Source organism: Pseudophryne corroboree, chromosome 2 (genome assembly GCF_028390025.1).
Source record: "Pseudophryne corroboree isolate aPseCor3 chromosome 2, aPseCor3.hap2, whole genome shotgun sequence".
Lineage (NCBI taxonomy): Eukaryota > Metazoa > Chordata > Amphibia > Anura > Myobatrachidae > Pseudophryne > Pseudophryne corroboree.
In genome coordinates, this window is record NC_086445.1 from 218,460,543 (window position 1) to 218,482,924 (window position 22,382).

The window sequence follows — 22,382 nt, forward strand, 5'->3', positions numbered from 1 at the left end:
GGTATGGAAGGCCACTGCTGTACCTACCTCTGTGTCGTCATTAAGTATACTATCCATCTACATTCTATACCTGTGGTGCATTTTAGTTTTGCAGTTTGCTGACACAGTGACCACCAGTATACTATTTATAGCAGTACGGTACGGAAGGCCACTGCTGTACCTACCTCTGTGCCGTCATTAAGTATACTGTCCATCTAGATTCTATACCTGTGGTGTATTTTAGTTTTGCAGTTTGCTGACACAGTGACCACCAGTATATATAGCAGTACGGTACGGAAGGCCACTGCTCTACCTACCTCTGTGTCGTCAAGTATACTATTCATTCATACCTGTGGTGCATTTCAGTTGTGCGCAGTATATATAGTAGTAGGCCATTGCTATTGATACTGGCATATAATTCCACACATTAAAAAATGGAGAACAAAAATGTGGAGGTTAAAATAGGGAAAGATCAAGATTCACTTCCACCTCGTGCTGAAGCTGTTGCCACTAGTCATGGCCGAGACAATGAAATGCCATCAACGTCGTCTGCCAAGGCCGATGCCCAATGTCATAGTAGAGAGCATGTAAAATCCAAAAAACAAAAGTTCAGTAAAATGACCCAAAAATCAAAATTGAAAGCATCTGATGAGAAGCGTAAACTTGCCAATATGCCATTTACGACACGGAGTGGCAAGGAACGGCTGAGGCCCTGGCCTATGTTCATGGCTAGTGGTTCAGATTCACATGAGGATGGAAGCACTCATCCTCTCGCTAGAAAAATGAAAAGACTTAAGCTGGCAAAAGCACAGCAAAGAACTGTGCGTTCTTCTAAATCACAAATACCCAAGGAGAGTCCAATTGTGTCGGTTGCGATGCCTGACCTTCCCAACACTGGACGGGAAGAGCTTGCGCCTTCCACCATTTGCACGCCCCCTGCAAGTGCTGGAAGGAGCACCCACAGTCCAGTGCCTGATAGTCAAATTGAAGATATCACTGTTGAAGTACACCAGGATGAGGATATGGGTGTTGCTGGCGCTGGGGAGGAAATTGACAAGGAGGATTCTGATGGTGAGGTGGTTTGTTTAAGTCAGGCACCCGGGGAGACACCTGTTGTCCGTGGGACGAATATGGCCATTGACATGCCTGGTCAAAATGCAAAAAAAATCAGCTCTTCGGTGTGGAATTATTTCAACACAAATGCGGACAACAGGTGTCAAGCCGTGTGTGTTGCCTTTGTCAAGCTGTAATAAGTAGGGGTAAGGACGTTAACCACCTCGGAACATCCTCCCTTATACGTCACCTGCAGCGCATTCATCATAAGTCAGTGACAAGTTCAAAACTTTGGGTGACAGCGGAAGCTGCCACTGACCACTAAATCCCTTCCTCTTGTAACCAAGCTCCTGCAAACCACACCACCAACTCCCTCAGTGTCAATTTCCTCCTTACCCAGGAAAGCCAATAGTCCTGCAGGCCATGTCACTGGCAAGTCTGACGAGTCCTCTCCTGCCTGGGATTCCTCCGATGCATCCTTGAGTGTAACGCCTACTGCTGCTGGCGCTGCTGTTGTAGCTGCTGGGAGTCGATCGTCATCCCAGAGGGGAAGTCGGAAGACCACTTGTACTACTTCCAGTAAGCAATTGACTGTCCAACAGTCCTTTGCGAGGAAGATGAAATATCACAGCAGTCATCCTGCTGCAAAGCAGATAACTCAGGCCTTGGCAGCCTGGGTGGTGAGAAACGTGGTTCCGGTATCCACCGTTAATTCAGAGGCAACTAGAGACTTGATTGAGGTACTGTGTCCCCGGTACCAAATACCATCTAGGTTCCATTTCTCTAGGCAGGCGATACCGAAAATGAACACAGACCTCAGAAAAAGAGTCACCAGTGTCCTAAAAAATGCAGTTGTACCCAATGTCCACTTAACCACGGACATATGGACAAGTGGAGCAGGGCAGACTCAGGACTATATGACTGTGACAGCCCACTGGGTAGATGTATTGCCTCCCGCAGCAAGAACAGCAGCGGCGGCACCAGTAGCAGCATCTCGCAAACGCCAACTCGTTCCTAGGCAGGCTACGCTTTGTATCACTGCTTTCCAGAAGAGGCACACAGCTGACAACCTCTTACGGAAACTGAGGAAGATCATCGCAGAATGGCTTACCCCAATTGGACTCTCCTGGGGATTTGTGACATCGGACAACGCCAGCAATATTGTGCGTGCATTACATCTGGGCAAATTCCAGTACGTCCCATGTTTTGCACATACATTGAATTTGGTGGTGCAGAATTATTTAAAAAACGACAGGGGCGTGCAAGAGATGCTGTCGGTAGCCCGAAGAATTGCGGGCCACTTTCGGCATTCAGCCACCGCGTACAGATGACTGGAGCACCACCAAACACTCCTGAACCTGCCCTGCCATCATCTGAAGCAAGAGGTGGTAACGAGGTGGAATTCAACCCTCTATATGCTTCAGAGGATGGAGGAGCAGCAAAAGGCCATTCAAGCCTATACATCTGGCCACGATATAGGCAAAGGAGGGGGAATGCACCTGACTCAAGCGCAGTGGAGAATGATTTCAACGTTGTGCAAGGTTCTGCAACCCTTTGAACTTGCCACACGTGAAGTCAGTTCAGACACTGCCAGCCTGAGTCAGGTCATTCCCCTTATCAGGCTTTTGCAGAAGAAGCTGGAGACATTGAAGGAGGAGCTAAAACAGAGCGATTCCACTAGGCATGTGGGACTTGTGGATGGAGCCCTTAATTCGCTTAACCAGGATTCACGGGTGGTCAATCTGTTGAAATCAGAGCACTACATTTTGGCCACCGTGCTCGATCCTAGATTTAAAACCTACGTTGTATCTCTCTTTCCGGCAGACACAAGTCTGCAGAGGTTCAAAGACCTGCTGGTGAGAAAATTGTCAAGTCAAGCGGAACGTGACCCGTCAACATCTCCTCCTTCACATTCTCCCGCAAATGGGGGTGCGAGGAAAAGGCTAAGAATTCCGAGCCCACCCGCTGGCGGTGATGCAGGGCAGTCTGGAGCGAGTGCTGACATCTGGTCCGGACTGAAGGACCTGCCAACGATTACTGACATGTCGTCTACTGTCATTTCATATGATTCTCTCACCATTGAAAGAATGGTGGAGGATTATATGAGTGACCGCATCCAAGTAGGCACGTCAGACAGTCCGTACGTATACTGGCAGGAAAAAGAGGCAATTTGGAGGCCCTTGCACAAACTGGCTTTATTCTACCTCCAGTGTGTACTCCGAAAGAGTGTTTAGTGCAGCCGCTCACCTTGTCAGCAATCGGCGTACGAGGTTACTTCCAGAAAATGTGGAGAAGATGATGTTCATCAAAATGAATTATAATCAATTCCTCCGTGGAGACATTCACCAGCAGCAATTGCCACCACAAAGTACACAGGGACCTGAGATGGTGGATTCCAGTGGGGACGAATTAATAATCTGTGAGGAGGAGGATGTACACAGTGAAAGGGGTGAGGAATCGGAGGATGATGATGAGGTGGACATCTTGCCTCTGTAGAGCCAGTTTGTGCAAGGAGAGATTGATTGCTTCTTTTTTTGGTGGGGGCCCAAACCAACCAGTCATTTCAGTCACAGTCGTGTGGCAGACCCTGTCGCTGAAATGATGGGTTCGTTAAAGTGTGCATGTCCTGTTTATACAACATAAGGGTGGGTGGGAGGGCCCAAGGACAATTCCATCTTGCACCTCTTTTTTCTTCTTTTCGCTTAGTTTAGCCATCCAGCGACCTTGGTGCGCCTCTTTTTTTCTTTACATCATGTGCTGTTTGGGGACAATTTTTTTGAAGTGCCATCCTGCCTGACACTGCAGTGCCACTCCTAGATGGGCCAGGTGTTTGTGTCGGCCACTTATGTCGCTTAGCTTAGTCACACAGCGACCTTGGTGCGCCTCTTTTTTTCTTTGCATCATGTGCTGTTTGGGGACAATTTTTTTGAAGTGCCATCCTGCCTGACACTGCAGTGCCACTCCTAGATGGGCCAGGTGTTTGTGTGGGCCACTTGTGTCGCTTAGCTTAGTCACACAGCGACCTTGGTGCGCCTCTTTTTTTCTTTGCATCATGTGCTGTTTGGGGACTATTTTTTTGAAGTGCCATCCTGCCTGACACTGCAGTGCCACTCCAAGATGGGCCAGGTGTTTGTGTCGGCCACTTGTGTCGCTTAGCTTAGCCATCCAGCGACCTCGGTGCAAATTTTAGGACTAAAAATAATATTGTGAGGTGTGAGGTGTTCAGAATAGACTGGAAATGAGTGGAAATTATGGTTATTGAGGTTAATAATACTATGGGATCAAAATGACCCCCAAATTCTATGATTTAAGCTGTTTTTTAGGGTTTTTTGTAAAAAAACACCCGAATCCAAAACACACCCGAATCCGACAAAAAAATTTCGGTGAGGTTTTGCCAAAACGCGTCCGAATCCAAAACACGGCCGCGGAACCGAATCCAAAACCAAAACACAAAACCCGAAAAATGTCCGGTGCACATCACTAATTATAATTAGAGATGTGCAGCTGGCATTTTTCGTGTTTTGTGTTTTGGTTTTGGTTCTAATTCCATTTTCGTGTTTTGGTTTTTGCTTGGTTTTGCCAAAACCACTCTTTCGTGTTTTGGTTTTGGTTTTGGATCTGGATGATTTTTGAAAAAATCATAAAAACAGCTACAATCACAGAAAAATCACCTCACATCTCACAATATTGTTTTTAGGCCTAAAATATTATGTGTATCTGACACTGTGGGGGCATATTATGTGTATCTGACACTGTGGGGACATATTATGTGTATCTGGCACTGTGGGGGCATATTATGTGTATCTGGCACTGTGCGGGCATATTATGTGTATCTGACACTGTGGGGGCATATTATGTGTATCTGACACTGTGGGGCCATATTATGTGTATCTGACAATGTGGGGGCATATTATGTGTATCTGACACTGTGGGGGCATATTATGTGTATCTGACACTGTGGGGGCATATTATGTGCATATGGCAATGTGGAGGCATATTATGTGTATCTGGCACAGTTGGGAATATTGTGTATATGTCAGGGCATATTATGTGTATCTGTCACTGCACTGCTGGGGGCATATTATGTGTATCTGACACTGTGGGGCCATATTATGTGTATCTGACAATGTGGGGTCATATAATGTGTATCTGACAATGTGGGGGCATATTATGTGTATCTGGCACTGTGGGGGCATATAATGTGTATCTGGCACTGCACTGCTTGGGGCATATGTGTATCTGGCACTGCCGTACTGGGGGCAAATGTGTATCTGGCACTGCACTACTGGGGGCATATGTGTATCTGGCACTGCTGGGGGTGTATGTGTATTTGGCACTACTGGGGGCGTATGTGTATCTGGCACTGTACTACTAGGGTCATTATCTGTATCTGACACTATACTGGAGACATTATGTGTAAGGAACACTTCTGTGGGCATTATGTGTAAGGCTGCTAATTGTGTGTGTAGAGGGGGTGTGAAAATATATTTATTTACAGTTTGATAATATAAAGTTGCGAGGCCACACCCACTTTTAAAGGAGTGCGCGCGCGTTCGGTGCACGCATGGGTTGGGAACTTTGAAATTTTCTTGCTCGGGGTGCTAGTAGGCCTGGAGCCGGCCCATAGTGAAATACAAGATCAAATAAGATAAGTCGCACCACTAGGTGCGAAGAAGCTTGTATCCTCAGCCAGTCCTTCTTGCTGCCTGCCGAGACCAACTGAGACTGCAGCCGGGTACAGGCCCGTGTGCACCCTCCACCTTCCAGGCCCCCACCAGATCTGGGAGTTTTGAAAAAATGGGTGCAGGGTGTGTGGTGTGGACTATATGGATAATTGGGAATGGTGTTGCGCTCAATCCGGGTGATTGGTCTGTTTATCCAATTAGTTGGTTGATAAGATATGAGCCCTTGATTTCTTCAAGTATGGATAAGGATAAATAAATAATAAATGACTAATTGGATTGATGAATGGTTAATGGTTAATTGAATATAAACCCTTAAATTCAGCAAATACTGGTGCGTATGTGATAAAATGATCAATGCATATAGATTTGAATGAGAAACGAATATAAAATCAAAATCAAATAAATGATGTATCAATTGGGTGCTTGGTGGTCCTATGTTTCAGATTGAAATGTATTGAAATCAATGATGATCATAAAAATTAGGTAACAATGTAACAATTTATTGTATTTAATTAAATAACTAAATAATGTGAAGAGGAGTGCTGGATGGCACTGATACGTAATGTCACTCTTGGTCAGCAAATAGTTTCAAACTAGCGGCGTCCCGCATGCATTTATTACTGTCTCTGTTAGAGTGCACTCTAGTTTTTCAGTCTCACAAATAGCGCTTATTCTGTATGTGCCACACTTGGAATCTTCACTGTGTGGGTATGGGGCAATTACACATGGAAGGTATGATGGGGAGGCTCTGGACTAATCTTACAGGCCGGCCTCAGCTTCCCGTGGTGCGCCTTGGAACAGACACCCCCTGAGAGCCGAGGCGCCGCACCGGTAATCTCGTCTGGGGCGAGGGAAAACTCAGAGAGCGCTCTCCGGAGCCGCCTAGTGAGTGACCCTCGCCGCAACAGAGGCTCGCTTCCTACCTTCTCCTGTGTTTGCCCAGTCCCGTCACCGGCTTGTCCGTCTTCTGTTGCTCAGCAACCTGGTCCGCTTCCGGGTTCCTCCCGATCACGTGACCGGGTCTTGTTAGATGTGAAGCTCGATGTATCTGGTATGCAAAAGTAGTTCTGCAGAACTTGAAAGTCTGTATGTCTTTACTCCAACGCGTTTCAGCCTTTCCAAGGCCTTCCTCTGGGAGAAGTGGATGCTTAGGGATCATATCCCAGTGGTTTATATGGGATCATTCTGTGACCTCATTAGGTCACCTGACATGGATAGAAGATTTCTATTGGTCTAAATGGATGTGCCTGTTCCAGTAACATGATTCTTAACTTGATTACTCTATTTGAAATTATTAAATTGCTATTGATAAATAATACTGTGATAAATGAATGAAGTACAATCATATTATGTACTGACTTGTAGATGTTGAACATTGATAATTACTGTGGTTCTAACAGAATTTGATCAATGATTTGTGAATAAATGTCGATTAAATTAAATATAATCATATATATATATCTTATTGGCTGCCTATATATATTTTATTATTGTTGTTTACATACTTGATTGTTACCTATGTGGGTACCCATTGCTCTTTATGGCAGATGGCTTTACTATAGGACTGCTAAAGTCTTAGTTGTGGTATAGTAGACGTTTCTTATTGTTTGCATAGATATTTATTTATTAATGCTTGAATGTTGCCCATGTGGACAGCCATTACTAGGTGCAGCAAGTGTTTTCTTCAACATACTGTTACAGTCTTGGCTGCAGCACTGAAGTCATTGTTTGCTTATCAGTGATTTTACCTCATTGTCACGGTTTAAACCCTGTGTGGCTAATGTCTTTAATTCATACATCCATCTTAATTCTATCATGTTGAGTTTGGCAATATAGTCTCCTTCCCTCCAATTTGGATGCACTTCCTGAATCCCTATGTATTTTAGCGATACGGGGTACTGTTATGGTGATCTTTAAAATGCTTAGATAGGTTATGTTCCTCTAGTCCCCTTTTGATGTTGCGTATATGTTCACCTATCCTTACTTTCAATGGACGTGTGGTGCGGCCTACATATTGCTTAGTGCAACCACATTCTAATAAATAAATGACCCCTTTGCTGTCACATGTCATTCTCTCTTTTATGTTGTATGTTTTGCCTGTGTTGGTGGAATTAAATTGTACTGTTAGTTTTGTACTGTGCATTCCCCCATTCTTGCATCCTACACATTTTCCACAATAATAGAATCCTGATTTGGGTTTGGATTGACCAATGTGCGATTGTGTCAGTCTCTTTGGTTTTATGTGATTGTGAACCAACTTTTGTTTAAGATTGGGTGCTCTTCTAAATATGACCTTGAGTTTTGTGTCTAGAACATCATTGAGAATTTCATCTTCCATCAGAAGTGGCCAGTGTTTTTTGAGGATGTGTTGCAGTGATTTTGCTTGCTGTGTATAATCCGTTATGAATAGTACATCTTTCAATTGTTCTTTGTCATCTTTCTTTTTATACTGTAGTAACTGACCCCGATCTAGCTCACCTACTTGGTTGTAAAGTGCCTCTTTGTATTCTTTCTCTCTGAATTCTGACATCATTTCCCTGCCTTGAATGTCATAATCTGTTTTACGTGAGCAATTTCTCCTTATTCGTGTGAGTTGACCTTTCGGGATAGATTTTAGCCAGTTGCGGTGGTGTCCACTGGTGGATAAAATGTAGCTGTTGACAGCCACAGTCTTTTTGAAGGTCTTTGTATGCAGCTGATTGTCTTCTATAAAGAATTTGAGATCTAAGAAGTCTACGTTTGTCTTGCTGTAAATGGTGTTGAATTGGAGATTGTTTGTATTCTGGTTCATTGATTGAATGAATTCAATGAGTGTCTCCTCATCGCCCCGCCATATGAAGAAAATGTCATCTATGTATCTCGTCCAGAGCACGAGACTCGTCCCCAGCCCCGACTCGCCCCACACATGGTGGTGCTCCCACCAGCTCATGAAGAGGTTTGCGTAGCTGGGGGCGAATCTCGTGCCCATCGCGGTCCCCTTTATCTGTAAATAGAATGTATCTTCAAACCACACATAGTTGTGTTTGAGTATGAAATGTATGATGTCAATAATAAATTGTCTCTGTGTATCTGGTAGGTCTTTATCCTGGTCTAGATGGTATTTGATGCTCTGTATCCCTTGGTTGTGGTCTATTACCGAATATAAAGATGCTACATCTGATGTCACTAGCCACATGTCTTCATCCCATTCTAGTCCTTGGGTTTTGTTCAGTATATGCGTGGTGTCTCGCAAGTAGGATTTCTGTTTTTGTACATAAAGTTGTAGGCATGTATCCAGGTATTCTGACAAATGTGATGTTAATGAACCTATTCCAGATATGATAGGTCTACCAGGTGGATTGTTTGGTATTTTTGGCAAGTAGTAGACACAGGAATAATCGGGTGGTGGTTCTGTATGTATTGATGTTCATGTTGGTTGAGGATCCCTACTCAAATAGAGTAATCAAATAGAGTAATCAAGTAATCAAGTTAAGAATCATGTTACTGGAACAGGCACATCCATTTAGACCAATAGAAATCTTCTATCCATGTCAGGTGACCTAATGAGGTCACAGAATGATCCCATATAAACCACTGGGATATGATCCCTAAGCATCCACTTCTCCCAGAGGAAGGCCTTGGAAAGGCTGAAACGCGTTGGAGTAAAGACATACAGACTTTCAAGTTCTGCAGAACTACTTTTGCATACCAGATACATCGAGCTTCACATCTAACAAGACCCGGTCACATGATCGGGAGAAACCCGGAAGCGGACCAGGTTGCTGAGCAACAGAAGACGGACAAGCCGGTGACGGGACTGGGCAAACACAGGAGAAGGTAGGAAGCGAGCCTCTGTTGCGGCGAGGGTCACTCACTAGGCGGCTCCGGAGAGCGCTCTCTGAGTTTTCCCTCGCCCCAGACGAGATTACCGGTGCGGCGCCTCGGCTCTCAGGGGGTGTCTGTTCCAAGGCGCACCACGGGAAGCTGAGGCCGGCCTGTAAGATTAGTCCAGAGCCTCCCCATCATACCTTCCATGTGTAATTGCCCCATACCCACACCGTGAAGATTCCAAGTGTGGCACATACAGAATAAGCACTATTTGTGAGACTGAAAAACTAGAGTGCACTCTAACAGAGACAGTAATAAATGCATGCGGGACGCCGCTAGTTTGAAACTATTTGCTGACCAAGAGTGACATTACGTATCAGTGCCATCCAGCACTCCTCTTCACATTATTTAGTTATTTAGTTAAATACAATAAATTGTTACATTGTTACCTAATTTTTATGATGATCATTGATTTCAATACATTTTAATCTGAAACATAGGACCACCAAGCACCCAATTGATACATCATTTATTTGATTTTGATTTTATATTTGTTTCTCATTCAAATCTATATGCATTGATCATTTTATCACATACGCACCAGTATTTGCTGAATTTAAGGGTTTATATTCAATTAACCATTAACCATTCATCAATCCAATTACTCATTTATTATTTATTTATCCTTATCCATACTTGAAGAAATCAAGGGCTCATATCTTATCAACCAACTAATTGGATAAACAGACCAATCACCCGGATTGAGCGCAACACCATTCCCAATTATCCATATAGTCCCATCAGGTCAGTCACCTGAAGGTGTAGCAGCTCGTCCACACAACTAGATCCCAGTGCGCAGGTTATCACATTTCTACTGTGTGGTGTGGACCCCCTGTACACACTGCACCCATTTTAGATGTGCCACAACTTTAATGAAAATCCGAGCGTTTGACAAAATGTTCCACTGGATGAGGCACAATAGGAAAAACACTGGAAGGGTCCCTGTATACAATGCGTTCACCCAACACTGGGAGATCCTTGTGTTTTCAGCACGTTTCACAGCACAGCAGGGCGGCTTTGTCAAGAAGCAGGAGTAGTTAATTAGTTTCATTAAATTCCCCTTGCATGCAGGCTCAAATAAAGTGGTATATGACTGCCTAAATCAGCACTTCAATAATGGTTACAAAGTCGATGCAGCTATGCAGATATACTGTACCAATAAGTTGCATAGATCAAATAAAAAAAAAAAAAGTAGTAACAGCATAACAGAGTGACATATTGTTATATGCATCAATGCTTAGTAATTGTTACAATATTTCTACAGCTGTAAGAATATATTAATGCTAATATGTCAGACAAAAGAATAATGAAATAACCGTACCAGAATGACACGCTACACGGATATAGTGTCTGCTATAGTTCATGCTCTTCTTAGAAACCACTTATGGTAACAATTTATTCACAATATCCACTAGCAGTATATATTAGTACTATCCATAAGTGGATAGGGAGTAATTGAGAAAGCAGTAAAAACAAAGTTCTCATAAGGGCACAAGTGTGGGTGAAGGAAATTGTTCCTCACTCACATATGTCCAACATTTGCTGCTTATAGAAGAGAAAAGGTCCCTATATAGAGATAAGAATGGACCAGGAGCATGGTATAAACCAATACAACAAACTCCTAGAACAAGACATTCTTAAAGAGCAAGGGATAGAGCATGGTAAGGACCAATATACTCTTACAAATGCAGCGCAGGGAGATAGACAGAGGTCTTACAGCTAGTTAATTAAAAGAAATATTAAATACATTTTAAGTCAATGGTCTCATTGAGATCATGCGGTTTGAAGGATAGTAGCTTCCGGATCCAGGTGGTTTCCCACCTACAAAGGCTTCTGAAATGATCTCCCCCACCTGCTGGTGATTGGGAGATGTTCCAGTCCAACCAGCTTGAGCCCCGCAGGGTCTCCAGTATGGCAATCTAGAAAGTGTCATGGAAAACTGTTGTTAATATGTTTGTCAAGAATGTTCCTTCTGTGATACAGAAATCTTAATTTAAGAGAAAGTGTTGTATGGCCAACATAGTACCATTGACAAGGGCATCTCAATAAATAAATCACATATTCTGTGTTGCAATTAATAAAGGTCTCGATCATAAATCATTTTTTCAAAACTAAAGAGAATACTGATTTGGTTTCATTCAACACAAAGTGCTAGGTGGCTCGCTGCGCTCGTCACAGGTTCTATTCCCACTCCATGGGTGTCGTGAATACCCAGGAGTGGGAATAGCTGTGGTGGCACTACCGACATTGTAGCGGTCGGGATCCCGGCGTCTGTATTCTGCTTGCCAGGATCCCAACTGCCGGGATCCTGACTACTGTACATCTCATTTTTCTTAACTATGTTTGAAATTTTCTTTGCTGCCACATTATACTTTAATGTTAAGGAAATGCTACAGTCCTTTTTAACTTTTCCAATGCCTATACTCTTTTCTCTTAGGCTTTTATTATCCTCAGCAATCGATGCCCCACTTCATTCCATTGTTGTTTATTTGTAATCACATCTGATCTTACTAAATCACAGAAGTATCTTAAAGCCTGATCCAACATTATGTGGGGATATTCACATTCCTTAAAGGTAACAATCAATTCTTTAAATCTATTGTCAGAAGTGCAATTTCTCCTGATGCGATGTAATTGGCTTTTTGGCACATTATTAAGCAACTTTTTGTTGTGGTTACTTGAGTATGCAATAAAGCTGCATACATCTACAGGTTTATTAAAAGTAGAAACAGTAATGATATTCTCCACCACCGTCACCGTGATATCTAAAAATGTAATCCATGAAGGATGGTGAGTGCAGGTGAAGGATAACCCCTAAGTGTTATTATTAATGTATTTAACAAAATCAGTGACAGAAGAAATATCCCCATTCCAAACAAAAAACAGGTCATCGATATAGCTACCCTAGAGGCAGAGCCGGCCATAGGCATAGGTAAACTAGGTAATTGCCTAGGGCATTTGATATGCCTAGGGGCATCATCAGCTTCTGCTGATTAAAATGATATGCAGCATGCCTATATTCTGTGTGTAGCAATTCATATGCAGATATAGCCACAGTCTCACACAGTATATTGGCATGCTGCATATCAGTTTAATCAGCAGAAGCTGCTTGTGCATCCTAGCCACATAGCAATGCAAATAAGATGCATTTTCATTAAAAAAAGGTGCCCGACGTTAGCATTGATGCAAGATTTGTAAGAACATCTGTATCCAAGCAGAGGCAGAGGTCACAGTGTTAGTGGAAGTGTGAGTGCTGTGTGCATGTGAGTGGGTTGGTTGTGCAGTAGTGTTCAGAATATGTGTATGGAGCATTATGTATGTCATGTAAAAATGCATTAATAATGTGCAACATATGTGTAAAGGGCCACTATGTGTGTCATTATGTGTATAAGGGCATTAATAATGTGCGGCATATGTGTAACAGGATACTACTGTATGTGTGTCATTATGTGTATAGGGGCACTAATAATGTGCAGCAAATGTGTAGGGGGCACTATGTGTATCATTATGTGTATAAGGGCATTAATAATGTGCGGCATATGTGTAAGGGACATTATGTGTAAAAGGGCATTACTAAAGGTTGTCATAATGTGTAAGGTGCATTATGTTTATTAGGACATTAATGTGTCTCATATGTGTAAGGGGTATTACTGTGTGGAATTGTGTATAAATGCATTACTAATGTGTGGCATTATGTGTATAAGGTGCTCTACTATGTGTCGTTGCATATAGAAAGGGCACTACTGTGTCATCTAATGTGAATAAAGAGCAATAAGGTTTGGTGTAATTTGAATAAGGAGCAATTCAGTGTGATGTAATGTGAATAAGGGGCTCTACTGTGAGGAGTAATGTTTATAAGGTAAAGTGATACTACTGTGGGATGTAATATGAATTATGGACACTATCGCAAGATAAAATGTGAATAAAGTTGCAGTACTGTGTGGCGTAATTGGAATTGGGGTACTATTGTGTGGCCATGCCCCTTCCCAGCAAGAAGATGCCCCTTTTTGGGCTATGCGTTAAATGTGCGAACTGTTCCTATTTAAAATATAAGGGTTACAATGACTGCTATGGGTGAGGGGTGATGGTGCTGGGAAAGAGGTGCAAGGTCAGAGGCAGAACCAGCGGTGGTGCTAGGGGACACCAGCCAAAATCTTGCCTAGGGCATCATATTGCTTAGGGCCGGCTCTGCCTAGAGGACCAGATTTGCAGCATAGGCGCCTTCTCAGATCAAAGTGTGTTCAAGGCTGTCCATATATATGTTAGTGAAACTAGGTGTGAATTTGGTCCCCATTGCTGTACTGAGGACCTGAAGATAGTGACAGTGATCAAATAAAAAGTAATTGTGAGAAAGAATAAAAGAGATAGCCGACAAGATAAAATGACGTGTCCCCTCTGAGATCGTTGCGTCTTTAGAGAGAATCATATTAACAGTCTTAATCCCCTTTTGATATTAGTATAGAGTGCTTGGACATCATATGTCACTAGGAGGTATCCACGCTCCCACTTCAAGCCCTTCACTAGCTGTATGAATTTTGATGTATCACAAATGTGAGACCTCAGAGAGGAAGCGTGTATCTGTAAATAAAAATCTACATACTGTAGGAAGACAGATTAGATGTACGCCCCTCAATACCAGAAATAATAGGGTGACCCGGTGGATTGTGAAGTAATTTGTGGATATTAGGAAGGTGACAGTGGGAGGGGGGGAGGGGGGGTGATAGGGTGGAGGTGGTAGAGGAAATCAAGCTAATATCTCATGAGTATACCATCTGTGTATGCAGTTTGTAATAGGATTTTGAATTATTATTGGTATTCTAGTGTTGGGTCATGGCTCAAGATTATATAGAAGGTGGTATCTGACAACTGCCATTTAGCTTCTCTGACATACAGTAGTCCTCAGTATATTGCACCACCACTCCACCTCCCTTGTCTGCTGGATTGATGGTCAGTGACTGATCAGACGAGAGTCATTTAAGTGCTTGTCTTCTTCAGGTTTTAAATTAAATAGACAGGGATGTATTTTAGAATTGCATAATCAGCAAAACTCCAAATTAGTGCTATAAAATGTCTCAATAGAGCTAGTTTTATGTTGTATAGGGAAAAATTGTGATTTCCTTTTAAACAAATCTGTATGTGTATTATTTGCATCAAATACCGGGAGTTCACAGTATGTAGACAAATCGTTAGAGTCAATATTTTCCAATAAAAGCTCATTAAGAATGTTCAAACTTGATCTGTGTAGTCCAATACAATATTAGCACTGGTATTACTATTTCCAAAGGTCTTGTCAGTGGTGGCAAAAAAATAATTCTGCATAACTCTCTAACAAAACTAGATAAGCTGAAGCCTGCATAAGCCTGAGGCCATATAAGAGCCCAATTTTTTGTGATTGGTTGTTGGTGACTAAGCAGTTGCTAGGCAGATCAGTGTTTTAGTCATACTTACCTACTTTCCTGCCTCCTCCTCCGGGAGGAGGCAGCGTTGTAGGTGAATGGGGGCGTGGCCGGCAGCAGGACGGGCGGTTCGGGGGCGTGGCCGGCAGCAGGATGGGCGGTCCGGGGGCGTTGCATACGGGTCGCGTCATCGTGACTCCACCCCCCGCTGTGCTGTGCCGAGAAACGAGGCGCTGCATAGCAAGGGCGGAGCTACGATGACGCGATTCAGCGCGAATCGCGTCATCGGACCCCCTCGGCCCGCCTACTTGTTTACTGCTGCGGGCGGCCGAGGGGGAAGCGGGAGGCTTGCCCACCTTTCCGGGGGGCCGGGAGGGTCACCCGATTTTCGGGAGCCTCCCGGCCATTCCGGGAGGGTAGGCAAGTCTGGTTTTAGTGGGTATTTTTCCTATAGTATTATAGGGCTGGCCATCAAGGGTTTAGGGGTTGGTCTTGGAATAATATATAAGCCATGGTCATGTGCCTCAGACTTCCTCTTGCCATGTTGGAATGAAGTGAGTAGCTGTGATCAGATTTTAAACTTATTGTCATGGCTGTTTTTATTTATTTATGCTTTGCTGTATTTAGGCCTCACCTTATTACATAGTGCTATTGTCCCAGCCTTAGGCATATTTGTGCTTCCGTCCCCTGCCAGCACTGTGTAGTTGTGTCCTCTTCCCCCCCCCCTCCAGCCTTCCAAATTTTGCGTGCGGTGCCTTCCAGGGTCCCAGCACCGAGGATGCCCTGTCTGCAGCAGTCCACCCCTCCTCCCCGCCGCCTAGCTATGCCGCGCACTTGCTCAGGGCGGCCGGTTACCGCCGGCCTCCTGTGCGGGTAGTCTTCTCCCCTTACGCGTCGCCCGCCGGAGAGCAGTCAGTGCTCTCCGCGGACGGCCGGGCCTTCCCAGCGGTGGCTGTGTCTGGCGGTCGGCGCGGCGTTAGAGCCGCGCACGCTGGGGGCAGGGCCCTGTCTCCCGGAGCTCCCTTCAATGCTGGCCCTGTGTTGCGAGACCCGGGTAGTGGGTCCCGCGGAAACGCCTCAGGCAGCTTTGGGACGGGTATGTCACCGGCCAGCTCCCAAGCGGGTGCCTGTCTGATGGGGGACTTGCCCGTCCTGCCCCCGTATTCCGGCATGTCTGGGGGGCCGGGTACTATCTCAGATGGGGAGGCTGTTGCACTGCTGCCACACTCTGTGCCCCCCCCTTTTTTGCCACACTGCAAACCGCATTACAGGGATCAATCCGGGTGCGCTCCCGGATTCCCGGATCCTGCTGCCGTAGTCCGTGGGCCCTGATAATGTCAAATATTACCTTTAAACATAAAGCTATACAATATTACCGATGAGCCGCTATGGCCGCTAGACCACGTGCACGTGCTACGCACTTTGCACGCTATTTGCGTACAGAGTACCGTACGTGGTACGCATGTGGCGTACACACGCTGCGCTGAGTGTACGGAATACACACAGCGAGCGCACACACAGTTGATAACCTTTAAAACCTTATTAATTAACACAGTAAGAATATGCTTATACCCTAAACCTTTAGTAGTCAGATACTACAATGATGTAACGCTTAAAAACCTTAACAATGTGTATGCTGTTTGAGCTAATTGAGACGCTAAGAAAAGCCCTTTGCAGTAAACAGTGAAAACACAAGACCTGGTTTGGATTTAAAAACCACAGCAGCTCTAACACCGCCGTGGATGGTTTAGAGAAAAAGGGAAACACAATACAAGTTATACACTACAAACTAACATAGAAATCTAAACAGAATAACAGAAAATACTGTGAACAATTGCGAATAATTGCAAACAAGAGCGAACAATTGAGAACATAAATGGCGAACAAAATACATACGTGGGGATGATTCGCATGCGCGACCTATATCCAGTCCTCAGCATTCAGGGAGAAAGCCTTCAGAGAGAGTGAGGCTGGCCAGGCAATGGTGGTCTTTATATAGCACAACATACATTCACAATACAATGGTACCTGTATCTTATTGTTCATTGGACACAGGGATGTGTCTCTACATTATAGCAAAGGTCATAGGTGGATTTGAACAGGTGGGCTGTGTCTTTCCCCAACTGCTCTGGTGGGAGGTATCCTCAGGATTCCTGCCGCATGTGTAATTTACAGCAAATACAGTTAATGTTCATAAACTACATTTGTACATAACTATACTCAGGAGCGAGCGATCCTTTCCTAACTAGCATCGGAATGTTACCCTTAAAATACCCTACAGCTGGATACTAGACACCACCTTTCAACCTTTGTCTGACCCTTCCTATCATGTAAAGAGGAATCTCTGTCCAGGAACAGTTTAAACTAAACATACTTGCTGACATTGTCTAGGGGAATATTTACTACAAAACACACTATATGGGTTAAATATGCTACGATCGAGTCGCACGCTACACGCTCACAAACTCCGCCGTAAATACCCACATTATGCGCACGATCGCCGGAGCGATCCTACGCAACTTGCGGATGTGTGCACGTACGGTGGACTGAGTGCACAAGCAGCGCACATGTGCATGAGGGGTTAGTACAAGGCATATGCATCATGATATTTTTCGACTTTGACAGTCCACCCTTTGGCAGTCAACAATAACTGCCACTATCTAAACAATTTAAGCAGAAAAATATATAATACCGTGAAATACCTATATATGATTGGGTGTAGGGAGGAGAGGAGAAGGTGGGAAATGTATGACCTAGTGGGATAGTAAAAGCATGTATGTATGAAATTCATGTCTGAGGGGTCATGTATCATCGTGCCGTACAAGTTTCGAGGTATTGCGAAGTATACATTGAATCCTTCTTATCCCGTATTAAGGGTCTGTAAGTGGGCTAACAAACTCTACCGAGCTCTTTTCGGCTTTTAGTTCCAACAAATGGGGTGCACATTAGTTGATGATACATGGAGGGGGAAAATATGTGAGTGCTAATATATGTGCCTATCTCACCTGTCGACTATGTGTGTCACTACCTGAAGATCGTAGAGATGAAGATAAGGAACATGTGTTATAAATGCATTCATATGATAATGTATGTGATTGTCCTTGGGCGTCTGTTGAAGTCTTGTTGAAGTCTTGTCCGGATTGCTGTACCTTTGCTGTAAGTGGTAAGCAAAGTTTTTCAGGTGTCCATAGTAAGTTAAAGTCTCTAAAGTATCTTGCAAAGTCTGTGTAAAAGTTCATCAAAGGTCTGCAGGAATGATCATCATTGGTCTGTAGAAATGTGCATCACAATCTTCTTCCGAGTGGATGTCTTTTTACCTTGGAGAAAAACAAAGGAGAAACGGGTGAAAGAAACGGACCGTGGAATCACGTCTTATCACAACATTGTCTCGATTGATGGGTCATAAATTAAACCAGTTGTTGTAACAATGCCCTCGCTCCTCAAACTCATCAATTTGGTACTGCGCTTGCAATGCATTAAAATCCAAACACATCTAAATATCAAACCAATCATTATGACAACTCATAGGATACATAAGAGAAATTTCCCTACATTAACGATAACATTTTGAGCCCATTCTCCTAAAACTGAGAACCAATTGCGTGGGTTCAACCATGAAACCCAGCCGGTCAGTTCATTACTCACAGCAGTAAGGGTAAGGTTGTGTCTCCTTCGGAACTCCCACTTCAATTGCAAGATATCGTCCATATTTTGATCTATGACCTCGGTTGGGTCATCGGTGCTGTTTGTGATATATGTACAGCACTTCACGCCATACTGAGTTGGTAGGGTGACACAATACCCACCTGTCACCGCTGTGATGTAATTGAGAACCATCCTGTGCTGGATCAGTTCCGTTTTGTAAGCTTGCAATTCTCTCCCAGTATACCTGAAGGTGTCATCATACATCTCGGTGATATTGTCTATCAGGTTCGCTAGCGCAGTTATATACCTAAAATTTATAACTCCTCTGGCGGTACGGGTGATATCTAGCGCGAGTAGGAATTGAATCCCGGTGGATTCGTGGATCAAATCAGAGGCTGCATGCTCTGTCCTATCTATAAGGTGTCTCTTAAAAATGTGTTCGTAGTGAGTGTGAGTGTAAGGAGCTTGAGCATTGCGGTGAACGTCTTTCAGTTTATCATGGGTAATGGTCATTACTTCTGGCAACACTCTTCCAATGTAACACAATCCCTCTGAGTTTGGGGCAAGCCACTTATACGCCTTCCTCCCACATATGAAATATGCATCATCGGGGAGGACATATGGGACAGAATATGACATCACCATATTACAAACCTTCCAGGTGAAAACTCCTATCCCTAACTCTCTCATTTGTCTAGTACACGTATCAGGCTGTATGATATGCGCATAGTATCCTGGTGATACTTCTCCAACTCGCATGGTCCTACTTCCTAGAGTGTACCTATACTGAAAATATCTCCCACCGTTGGCTATTTGGCGTACAAGCTCTGAGTCTATGGGCATTCTATCGGCTCTGTGTGAGAATGTCATGGTTTGGTTGTTCCATGTCACTTCCCAATTTCCCGGCTTCGGGGATTGGAAATGTTAAAACATATTAAGGACCTATCCACATGATATTGGTGGAGCTTCAAACTAGGAGGCCTAGAAATATAAAATTTCTTGTCCACCGGTCTCCCACCCCTTAATTCAAGTACCTCATCTATCTTTAAAGCGTATGGCTCTAGTCCTGACTTTCTATGACCTTGAGGTACTTGTGAGCACACCCAGCATTCCGTTTGGTTTGAAACCTTACCCACTAATGAGTGATAGTCACTCAATGGATGAAGGTCCATGTTGATATTAAGGCTGGACTGACATCTCTGGATGCACCGGTCCTCAACTATGTTTTCACAATTCCTACAGATACAATTCTCTTCAGCTAACAATCCTTCGCAATGTCTCTTAGTGTCATGACTACCAGATCGTTTTCTGATACTCGCCTTTGCTCGGTGATTGTGTTGCTCTTGGAATTCTACGAATCCATCCTTGTCATCAGAACCCATTCCAGATCCTTTCTCGACCTCTCTGGTACTCTCACCGAAACAGACTGCTCTGGTCAACAACAGGGTCAACAGGAAAACACGGAATGCAGTCTCTTGGGGCAAGTCCATCTTGCAGGAGGAGAAAGAAAGAGTGGTGATGGGGGTAGAGAAAATACTTAGGAGGGAAAGAAAATTGTTACGATAATTGTCCTCTAGTCTTGTTGTTCTTCTTGCTCAGATGCCGTCTCAACAGTGCTGCCTCTCAGTCTTCCCAAAACGAACACTTCAGTGATACGATATTCTTTCTGAATCAGCGATCTTTCTGTAAGGAGCATAAATCTTGCATTACCATTTGTTTAACTGTTGTGTGACATATCATCCGTAGAACATGAAAAAAACAAAAAGAGAGAGAATAATAGAAAAAGAGAAAAATTGTCAGATTTCTGTTCACCATCAGGCTGTCACACCAACATGTCCATAGGTATCTCTGCACAGTCTCCCCCACCAGTATTTCCACTCTCCACCCTCTGTGCGTGGCCAGGCACAATGATGCTGGTAAGATATACTGGGGTTGGGTAGACCTCTGTAAAGACCAAATAGACATGTGACGTTTGAGCTGTAGTTCTGCTGGTGAACGTCAGAGATGAAGAGGAAACATTTAAAGATAAATCACAGAGTTTACCTGGCCGCCCTTGTGTCTACAAGGAATGACCTACCAATTACACCGACTTTAACCTCAGGCTTACTATCAAGGCAAACAATCAACTTCACTGGCTGCAGACTATAGGTGCGGCCCAAAATTTTTCCTATATGATCCCTGATTACAATTACGTGTGTCATACAGTGTGTCATAACTTTGCTCGTGTTCTTGTCTAGGAGGTCTGACTTTATGTGTGCTGTTACAGTTGCTGGCATAATGCCCTTCCCTTTTACACAGATAACAAACCCTTGGCTTCCTCCATGTGCCAGGGGCTGGGGGTTTTGGTCGATTTGATGCCTCTTCTAGTGCTTGGATGCTCATCACCATCAACCGCTCTCCCTGTACTTCCCTGGTTCTTTGGATATTATGGTCATGTTCGATAGCGGACTCCCTTAATGCAGCCACCGAGATACCTCTCCAGTTAGGTTGAGTGGTCTGTACCCTTGTTCTCAACATTTCTTTTAAACCTTCCATTAATACGGACACCGCTACCTCTCTATGATGTACACTTTCCTCAATGTCCGCGATCCCAGTGTATCTAGCCATTTCCTCTAATGCTCGATGGAAATAATCAGAAGTAGTTTCACCTTCTTTTTGTCTAATGGAGAAAATTTTGTTCCACTTGAAAACAGTTGGGAAATATACTCCTAACTGCAGATTGATCTGTTTAACATTTTCCTGATTGTATGCATCAATGAGAGGTTTCTCTTCATCTAACTTACAATCAGAAATGAATTTCAAAGGGTCAATAGTAGAGGGCAAACATGCCCGCAGTACTGTCCGCCAATCTTTTTTAGTGGGTTCGGCGGCGTTACCTAGTTCTTTAATGAACCTTTGGCATGCGGCTAGATCTTTCCTGGGATCGGGAAATTCAGACATAATTGTCCTCAATTCTGTCTGGGACCAGGGACAATGCATAGCAATGTCTCTGACGGGAGTGACTCCCTGAGCGTCAGTCTTTCCATTTGGGACTGCAATCACCCTGACAGGATTAAGTTCAACTACATCATCTTGTGTTGACTCTACAATGTGAGGTGCAATTGTCTGTGCATAATATACAATACCGTACTTACCTGTGGACACGACCTCACCTGACCCTCCGTTAGGGGGCTTTACTACTGCCTTTACCGATTGGGCCGTGCCCACCTGGGTGCCCTGTATGGTGGCTGTTGGAGAAAGTGCCGACATCGTGCTGGGCTCACTTTCTTGCTTGTAATCCTGAGGGAAGTTTAACATGGGGTGCAACTTGCACGGGTTAGAATTTGTACATTTATCAGTTTTACTCCTATCGTCATTAACACATTTATTACGTTTACTCTTATTGTCATTAATACATTTATTAAGTGCACTATTATCATCATATCCCAGTATGCCATTCTCTGTAGCCATTGTCTCTCCGGTTGCCATCAGTTTCCTGCTAGGGTTAGAACTAGCTGTGTAAGCTAATTCCCTCTGTATATCACTCTCTTGTTGCCATATATGTAAACAGTTTGTGTGTCTGATCCTCTGTTTTTGGGATTTTATGAGACAGATCCTAAGCCTTAGATTATGCAATACCTCTGAGTCAAAACTACCTATCCCAGGAAATGGTGCTTTATCCCCCACAGCCATTCATGTCCATTCATCACAAAAGGTCTCAGTGTGGGGACCATACTTCCCCCACATTACTAACCGGGCAGACCTCCGGGGTCTGAAC